We start from the raw sequence: 10,528 nt of genomic DNA on the forward strand, positions 1-10,528 counted from the left end.
TCATATAGGAAATGTTTGATTTATTGTAGAAGGATTTTGAAACATCTTAAAAAGTAAAGCAATATGTTTCTGCACTTAAGTGATTGTTGTCTGACCTTAATCTGCCATTGGCGTGCGTATCTTGGACTGCATTGGCAGATGGATAATCAGATTCTGTAGAAATTACTTGCATGGTTTATTTTCACATTTTCTTCTACAGACAGCATTTATTTAAAAAAAGTTTGTAAAAATGTTAGCTAAGCTTAGAGGAGAAGTGTGTTACTACACACACAATCTAATTATATTATTAATAAGGCTGTGCGACCTCGTTAGCTCTTCTTTGCAGTTCCTTTCTTTTTGGTACAAATTCATGTTCATTTTTAAGAGCTGTCTGCACGTCTAATATTAAAGGACTTCTAAACAGTGGTGATGGGTGTTTAGAAGGTGCGGAAAAACCAAGAAACCCAATTTGTAATATATCAAAGGGGAAATAACCTCAAGTCATCCATTGTAAGATATTAGGTGTGCTGTCATCCTGGTATCAGTCAGGATGGTCTGGAGGAGGTGTTTTTTTCTGGTTCCAAATTGGCGTCAGAGTGGGTGATTCCTGATGCGCTTTGGGAGGGAATAGGGGATTGTTGATCCTGAGGTGCTAGTTGCAGTCTCTATAGCAGTGATACCCAACCAGTGGCTCGAGAGCAACATGTTGGTCACTAACCCCTTGGATGTTGCTCCCAGTGGCCTCAAAACAGCTGCTTATTTTTGAATCCCAGGCTTGGAGGCACGTTTTGGTTTTATAAAAATAGATCTACTGCCAAAGAGATTCTCCTGTAGGCCAATCCCAGCACTTATTTGGCACCCCAGAAACTTTTTTCATGCTTGTTTTGCGCCCCAACTCTTTTTACATTTGAATGTGGTTCATGGGTAAAAAATGTCGGGAACCACCGCTCTATAGGATCTCCTAATCATCATTGCAACTAGCCAGAGAGCATTATTTGCCTTTATATGTTGACCAGTTGTAATATCATCAAAACCGACTTAAAAGCTAAGTCCGTGAAAATTTGTAGTGAGTGGCCTTCCGTATGTTATCTGGCCCATTTCCCAGGAAAACAGAAGAAGTGTCCTTGATTTGAAAAAAATATTGTTTGGCAATCACATCGTGAGAGAGGCCAGACTGGAGTGGTTTGCCCAAGGATCGATGTTTTGGTCCAGGTTTTTATAAGTTTCAGGGAGAACCCGAATTCTCATATTGGACGTCCAAGATCTATTCTCAAGATCTTTGAGGACTGTTAATTGTTTAGTGACTTTATTTATATCAGATTCATGACCATTTAGGACTATGATGGCATCATCCATTTTATTTTCCAGAACATCCGTCTCTGTTGGCCTAGTTCTTTAATTTACTTCAATATCAATTTCATGAGTTTGTCAAAAGTGGCTTCCAACTCTGAGCGTAGTATGGCATGAAATTTTGCAGAAGGTCCCTGTTTTCTATCCTTTATTAACCAATTTGGCTGCAAATTCTGTTTTTCGATTACAAATACACAAGTCATTCCCAGTTCACAGTCATTCCCCAGTTCATAAATATGGCAGTGAATGAACAGTCTCCTGTAATAGCTGAATCAGCAGAAAACAACACCGGCCCAGGGTACTACCAGCGTGCACCATTGATTACAAGTAAAGTTACTAAACAATTAACAGACCTCAAAGATCTTGAGAATAGATCTTGGACGTCCAATATGAGAATTCGGGTTCTCCCTGAAACTTATAAAAACCTGGACCAAAACATCGATCCTTGGGCAAACCACTCCAGTCTGGCCTCTCTCACGATGTGATTGCCAAACAATATTTTTTTCAAATCAAGGACACTTCTTCTGTTTTCCTGGGAAATGGGCCAGATAACATACGGCAGGCCACTCACTACAAATTTTCACGGACTTAGCGTTTAAGTCGGTTTTGATGATATTACAACTGGTCAACATATAAAGGCAAATAATGCTCTCTGGCTAGTTGTAATGATGATTGGTAGATCCTATAGAGCGGTGGTCCCCAACATTTTTTACACATGAGCCACATTCAAATGTAAAAAGAGTTGGGGCGCAACACAAGCATGAAAAAAGTTTCTGGGGTGCCAAATAAGTGCTGGGATTGGCCTACAGGAGGATCTCTTTGGCAGTAGATCTATTTTTATAAAACCAAAACGTGCCTCCAAGCCTGGGATTCAAAAATAAGCAGCTGTTTTGAGGCCACTGGGAGCAACATCCAAGGGGTTAGTGACCAACATGTTGCTCTCAAACCACTGGTTGGGTATCACTGCTATAGAGACTGCAACTAGCACCTCAGGATCAACAATCCCCTATTCCCTCCCAAAGCGCATCAGGAATCACCCACTCTGACGCCAATTTGGAACCAGAAAAAAACACCTCCTCCAGACCATCCTGACTGATACCAGGATGACAGCACACCTAATATCTTACAATGGATGACTTGAGGTTATTTCCCCTTTGATATGTTACAAATTGGGTTTCTTGGTTTTTCTGCACCTTCTAACCACCCATCACCACTGTTTAGAAGTCCTTTAATATTAGACGTGCAGACAGCTCTTAAAAATGAACATGAATTCGTACCAAAAAGAAAGGAACTGCAAAGAAGAGCTAACGAGGTCGCACAGCCTTATTAATAATATAATTAGATTGTGTGTGTAACTTGGAAACCATGATAGGAATAATTATTGCCTTAACGGATGTTTGTAATGGGTGCAAATAAATTCATTCAAAATAATTGCATTGTGTCCATACTTTGACATATACCTACTTTAGCAACCATAGGTGGTTGCGATTGAGATACCCCATCCCACTTTGGTCTCCTACTAAAACTCACACATTGGCTACAATTTGCATATCAGTACTGATGTGATTTACAGGATCATTTTACATTGATTCTAAATTCTAGTGAGACCAACTTTAGGTTTTGCACCTTAAAGGAAAACTATACCACCCAAACAATGTAGGTCTCTATTAAAAGATACTGAGTAAAACAGCTCATGTGTAAAACCCTGCTTCATGTAAATTAATCATTATCATAATAATATACTTTTTTAGTAGTATGTGCCATTGGGTAATCATAAATAGAAAATTGCCATTTTAAAAAATAAGGGCCGCCCCCTGAGATCGTACGATTCACTGTGCACACATACAAACCACATGTAAGCTCACATGAGCCAATTAACAGACAGAGTTCTGCCTTTTGCTTCCTCACTTCTTCCTGTTACAGTTAGTATTGTAGTATTTCTGGTCAGGTGATCTCTGAGGCAGCACAGATAGAGTCACGAAATGGTGGTTCAAGGCAAGAGATGTAAAAGGGCAATATTTATGTAAATATAGATTCCAGTTTGGTAAGATTCTTTAATATGTCATTCAATTTGATATAAACTATCTGTTGCTTAAGTATTCATTTTGGGGGTATAGTTTTCCTTTAAATAATATGTTACTGTCTTTCATATTGTTTTAATTGGTTTATATTTCAGATGTTAAAGGGATCCTGTCATCGGAAAACATTTTTTTCAAAACGCATCAGTTAATAGTGCTACTCCAGCAGAATTCTGCACTGAAATCCATTTCTCAAAAGAGCAAACAGATTTTATATTCAATTTTGATATCTGACATGGGGCTAAACATTTTGTCAATTTCCCATCTGCCCCTGTTCATGTGACTTGTGCAGGTACTTTAGGAGAGAAATGCTTTCTGCCAGGCTGCTGTTTTTCCTTCTCAATGTAATTAAAGGAGTCTTAGTGGGACATGGGTTTTTACTATTGAGTGTTGTTCTTAGATCTACCAGGCAGCTGTTATCTTGTGTTATGGAGCTGCTATCTGGTTGTTCTTTTGTTTGGCTGCTGGGGGGGGAAGGGGGGGGAAGGGAGGGGGTGATATCACTTCAAATTGCAGTACAGCAGTAAAGAGTGATTGAAGTTTATCAGAGCACAAGTCACATGACTTGGGGCAGCTGGGAAATCAGATACTTTAGACACCCAAATCATGACAGAGGAAGTAACAAAAGCCATTTCAAAATTACTAAATCCCCAGGCCCTGATGGCTTTTCAGACCTACAGTATATTACAAAAAAATGGTCCCCCAAATTGACCACACATCTCACAAAAATGTCCAGTTTGATTTATTCTTGCCATAGAACTCCTTGCTGAACTTATTAGGCAAAACAAGAACATCTCTGGCCTACAAATCGGACAAAAAATTCACAAACAATGTCTATATGCAGATGGCATTCTTATGACAATAGCTAAACCATTAACCTCACTAACCAATTTAATTCACTTATTAGATTGCTTTGGCAAAATCTCAGGATTAACAATAACCCATGCCAAATCAGAGGCCGTAAATATTATGCTTTCCCAACCTACTGTGAAACTGCTGAAATTGAATTTCAATTTTAAATGGCAAAACACATAACCAAACAAACATATCCCTAACATGATTACCCCCAACTCTGGAAAATGGAGAGAGATCCTGAAACGCTGGTCAAAAATGGATCCCTTGTGGTTTTGGAGAATTCATGCATTTAAAATTACCCTTTTACCCAAACTACTGTATCTTTTTAGAGTGGTACCTATTCGGATTCCCAACGTTCCCGATCTTAATGCCATGCAGAGAAAGTTATTTCAGTTTATCTGGACAGAAACACATCCCAGAATCTCGAACAAACCATGTATAGAACTAAACACCAAGGCAGCTTAAGTGCCCTGATTCTGTTACATTATTATATAACAGTGCAATTGGTCCCTCTTATTTAAACTCATGTCTAATACCCCCTAAATCGGTCTTTTCAGGCAATTTCCGTTACTTTTGGTGCATGCAGAGTCGTCACAAACTGGAAGATTGCTCCAACTGCCCCAAGAATACCGAAGCGCTAAAGATGACGCCGGTGAGCTACACTGTGCTGACTCTGCATGTGCGGTCAGTATTTCTAGAGGGGACATAATTCAGGGGTAACACTGTGCAGGGGAAGGCAGGGAGGGGGACCAGCTGAGGGGGCCAGTGGGGACTTTTGGCTAAAGGGGGGTTTAGTTCTGCCTTAAAACATGGACCACAATTCCAGAAGCCTATGATCCACCACCCTCTGAAATTTTTCACTAATAATTTGGCATCCCTGGTACATATATTTCTTTCAACTGAAGATACTCTCTCTACACTTTCACTCTAGATCAGCCATAGCTATAAATGTTGTTACACTCTACGGCACTGTTAATGCTGCCAATTTCTCTATGGTTTTAAACTATATTTATTCTTTCCCATTTTTTTTTGTATTAAGGCTCCTTAACCATCGCATCTTCTCACAGCTGCCAGCCATTAGAATACTTTTTTTACGGTTGAAAATGTTGTCTTTGCGAATGTTTAGCACTGCTCGCAATGTAAAATCTGGCAAATATTACATTTCGCATTTTGGATAAGGTTTAGTGTTAGCACCTGCTCTGGAGTTTTGCAAAATATTTTGTCTCTAAAAAGACTTTGGGGCAGATTTACTAAAGCGCGAATTGTCGCCAGCGACTGATTCGCACCCATTCGCTACACTTCACCAGGCACAAATGTGCTCAGACTTCACTAATTCACTAAAATGCAGAGTTTCATCGTGGGCACAGAGCGCTGGAGACTTTACTCTAGCGTTACTTCTGCAATGCGAGCATTTGATAGTGAAGATGCGATAGCGTTCATTTCTACCTAGCTAGGGATCTTGCGCTCAGGTCAATTTGCATAGAGCGCGAAATTTAAATTTGTATGGACACCTTTATGTTAAATGTTGGTGCATTCTATTTAATCACCTCTTTGCAATAATCAGTTTTGGCAAAGTAATTAAATTCCTTGACCTCTTCATTAAAAAAAAGTGGATAAATGAATAAATACCCCAGTTAATGGATAGACATATCCTATTACAACATTTGCTGAACAATATTAATTAGCTACACATGTTGAAGATGGTATGAAATAACAGAGCAGCTTTTATTATTTTATTAAACTGATTGCTGGTGACAATTTTTTTTGGATAAGGTGTTCTATCTAAGATGGGCAGAGGGAGATGGTTTGGTGTCCCCACTCCAGCCTCCTACCTGCTGCAGAAGTTAGGGAGCAGTGGGAAGCGCAAGTTGCAATGGGGCCATGTCTTTCCTGCCTGCCCTACGGTAGGTGTTAAGGACAAGGCTCGCCTGTGCCTCCTGGTTCATTGCTCTGCTCCTTGTGCCTGAATGAAAATCTACACAAGGAACAGAGTGTAGTTTCCCCCAGAGTGACATAAGGAAAACAGCCCTTATATCACTAGCAACTGGGGGAAGCAATAATGACCCCTACCAGAAATGGAATGCAAGGTTCTGGACCTTGAATTAACACAGGAGCAGGCATTTACTGTTGGGTTGACCTTCCCTGTTCGGTACACTACAAACAAAAAATTCTGGCTATTTGCAATCATTAGTTAGAACTGGCTATAGAGAGAGCTCTGTATAATGTTTTCCAGTTACCTGCTATGAGTGCCTATACCGGGGGCAGAAACATCAGGGATCTGATTGTTGAATCAGATCCTACACTTAGAAACAAACCATCCCCACAACAAACTTGGCAGACTGCTTCTTCCGAGATGTAACCTGAACAGCACAACATAACTACAAATGATGACTGGGCCCATTTCATATTGTCCATATTATGGCCATGCAACATATATATATATATATATATATATATATATATATATATATATATATATATATATATGTAACTTGTATTCAGCGTATGCACTCTTACCGGACTGAAGCAAATACATGTGCGTTAGTCAACTTTGTTGAACATATCAGTAAATGGACTCGCACTCCATAATCAAGTGAATAAATGTGTCTTTATTCTTCAATGCATATCCGACGTTTCGGCCCACATTAGGGCCTTTTTCAAGGAATGAAAGGATATATAATCAGTCACTTTTTGATTACAGTACATCTTACAGTACTTACAGTACATCTACTGTAAGTATGTGCTCTATGTCTCTAAGTATTTTTTTTTCTATGTTTGGCAAACAAGTAGCACAATAAGGTTTATTTATACTCTATAAGAGAGTGAAGAAGTATTTTTTTAATGGCTGACAAGGTACAAAGTTCTAAGAAACAAGCTGACTGCAGCAGTCACAGTGGTGGATTACCATTAAGCCTATCTGGGTGGTCATCTGGGGTCTTTTGTTTCTCATATGTTCCAACACCATGGAGCAGAGACATAGCAGGGGGTGGGGCTTGGGTGTGATGGGGAGCAGGGGTGAAGGGGGAGGGCACAAGCCAGGGTCAAGAATACAATGAATCCACTTCTGATTATGCAGAGCTGTGTTCGTGAGGGACAAGACAGAGGGATAATGATGATGTACCCTCTTCCATCCCATAAGTTGCACATTATTCTAGTGTGCATGCTGAGTAAATCAACACTAAGAGGAATTATTTGCACTACCCCTAGAGTGCTAACTACAATGTTTTCCGAAATGTGTGTAACACTAACTTGGGCTAGGCAGACCAAACAGGGTTAATGTCCAGCTAGTGATTAGAGCAAGGGTTACACGTGACTCTAACACTTCAGACAGGGCCTTCGCTAAGTGGAAGAATAAAGGTGTGGTGTAGTGTAACTACAACTCACACAGGCTACTGTGCAAACAAATATAAAGAATGGACGCCAGGAGGTTCTCGCAGTGAAAACAAAGAGTAACAGTTTATTTGTCCAAGACAAATGAAAAACAGGGTTACTTACAATAATGAGGCATATGCAGTATTGACCCTCCTGAGGATGTAGTCAAGTAGGCAGACCTCCAGGCAGATGTACCTTGAACTGGTCCGGATCCCACCCAGTGGATTGGTCAGGGAGAAGGAGTCTTAGCCTGATACCCTATCCACTGTGGTCCCTTCAATAAAAGCAATCTAGGAGCCTTGGGATGCTACTCCCTGTTACAATCCTTGATGGAGCGCACAGATGCTTTTTCTCTCTCCTCGCTATCTTACTCTCCTAGAGAGTACTATAACAGATCTAATCCTATCTCTAGCTAACCTCGTTCACGGGGTCCCTGCGGGGACGACTCAGGCACTAGAGGTACTGGTCCCTCTAGGACTTAAGGGTTTTACTGGGCCTTGGGAGGAAGATCCACCCTTTCCAAGCAGCAAGTGTGGCAGGAAGTGTGGCAGGAAGTGGTCATTACACCTCTTGGCCAATAACTGTTATAGATAAATGTTAAACTAGATACATGGGCTTTTGTCCAGCAACTAGGGAAAATGAGGAAGGGTAGGGATTTAAAGCCATAGCGGCACATTAACCCTATGGGTCCCTACATGTGATTAGAAGAGAAATATCTTTGGATTAGGTCAAAACTGTCACTGAGCATTTAGTCTGAAAACCACCCTTTAGTAGACTTAGATGAATTGATATGCAGTGATATGACATTGGTGATTTTATGCTGAATATGGTTTATCTGCTATATTGCTACAGTAACTGTAAACAAGCCCTATGATGTTATTGCATTCATTAATTTTTGTTTGTGTGTTACAACATTTGACATTGTGCAATTAGAATGTTACAATGATACATGGGGTATATGGAGAGCTTTGGCTTATAAAAGTACATGTCTGCTTTTCACTGCTACTGTACATGTGCTTTAACTAATATGTGACAAGCATTTAAAATGCCACAGTTTTTCATGTGATGTCAGTGGTAGTTCCCCATAACCTAACTCATTTGGAATAGGAAAGTTTCTTGATGAAATTTCCGTCACCACCACATGATTAAAGGAACTGTCAGAATTCATAATTCTTTGTACTTTCTGGTGTTTTCTATTTAATCAGTGGGAAGTGGTAGAAGCATTTTTGGGCATATATCGTATTGGCTGACAGCGAAACTGCCCTATGTGGCATGATCCTAAATATTTTATGTTGTATAAAGGAAGCTTTACATTAATATTTTTTAGGGATGCACCAAATCCAGGATTTGGTTTGGGATTTGGCCAGGATTCCGACTTTTTCAGCAGGATTCGGATTTGGCCGAATCCTTCTGCCCAGCCTATCCAAATCCTAATTTGCATATGCAAATTAGGGGTGGGGAGGGAAATCGCGTGACTTTTGGTCACAAAACAAGGAAGTAAAATATTTTTCCCCTTCCCATCCCTAATTTGCATATGCAAATTAGGATTTGGTTCAGTATTCGGGCGAATCTTTCACAAAGGATTCGGGTGTTTGGCCAAAACCAAAATAGTGAATTCGGTGCATACCTAATATTTTTATCATTAACACATTATTTATATTGCACCAACATATTGAAAAGCACTGTATTTGGAAAATAAATGCAGTTATGGGTATAGCAAGTGTGTCACTGAAATAAAGACAATATTTGGCAAGCTAAATGGTTAAAAACTTTGTTAATTAATTTCAAAAGCACAATGCATATCTACAAAAGGGTGCAATATATTCCAAAACAGGTGCAGATTCATCCTCAAACAGACAAATTATACGTCTAACCACGAGGGCAATCCTGGTCAAGATACAAAATCTGAAATATAACTGAAATTGAACTATTTTTTTAAGGTGCTGATGTTGTGCTTTGTGGTTTATGAGCGGGAGCTGAAGCAGGCTAATCAAGAGGCAGTGTACAAGTAGTGTTAAAGCTATAATTACTTGCACAGTTTGGAGAGCATTACCTGACCCAGTTAGCTGAATCTGAGTTGACGGATAAAATTATATCTACAGCATAACATTAGATGATTCCAGTCCCACAGTATAATCAAACCTTAATTACAAGTTACAGATGTTTTAAAAAACAAACTTAAAATATTTTTTAACATACATTGCTAATTTTTTTAAAGAAATCAAGCTTATTTTGATGCCAGAACATTCAGCATCAGAAATATTGTAAAGTTATTTTAGAGTAGACTATCACAAGATGTGCACATACAGGCAGCAGAACCAGAAATGAATGGAAAATTGCTTAGATCAGTACTACATAATATAGACAGTTCAATTAGTTTGGAAGAGAAGTAAATGAACACAAGAACTGAACAGCAGGTCAGTTCATTACAATCCATATTCCTGGCTTTGAAGACAGTATAATCATAATGATGTGTACTTTTATTTAGGAACTAACAGAACATAGTAACATAGTAAGTTAGGTTGAAAAAAGACACCCCTCCATCTAGTTCAAGCTTTTAATTCGATTTTAACCTGCCTAACTGCTAGCTGATCCAGCCCCATCTAAAGCCTATCCAATTTGCCTCAGAGGGGGGAAAATTCCTTTCTGACTGTTTCTGACAAAATGACTATCGGTCTAGTCCCTGGATCAACTTGTACTGTGAGCTATCTTCCATAACCCTGTATTCCTTCGCTTGTTAAAAGGCCATCCAACTCCTTCTCAAAGCTATCAGCAAATGTATCAGCCAGTACAACTGTTCAGGGAGAGAATTCCACATCTTTACTGCTCTCACTGTAAAAAACCCCTTCTGACTATTTAGGCGGAATTTCCTTTCTTCTAATCAGAATGGGTGA

This window comes from Xenopus laevis, chromosome 6L, assembly GCF_017654675.1.
Source record: "Xenopus laevis strain J_2021 chromosome 6L, Xenopus_laevis_v10.1, whole genome shotgun sequence".
NCBI classification, from domain to species: domain Eukaryota; kingdom Metazoa; phylum Chordata; class Amphibia; order Anura; family Pipidae; genus Xenopus; species Xenopus laevis.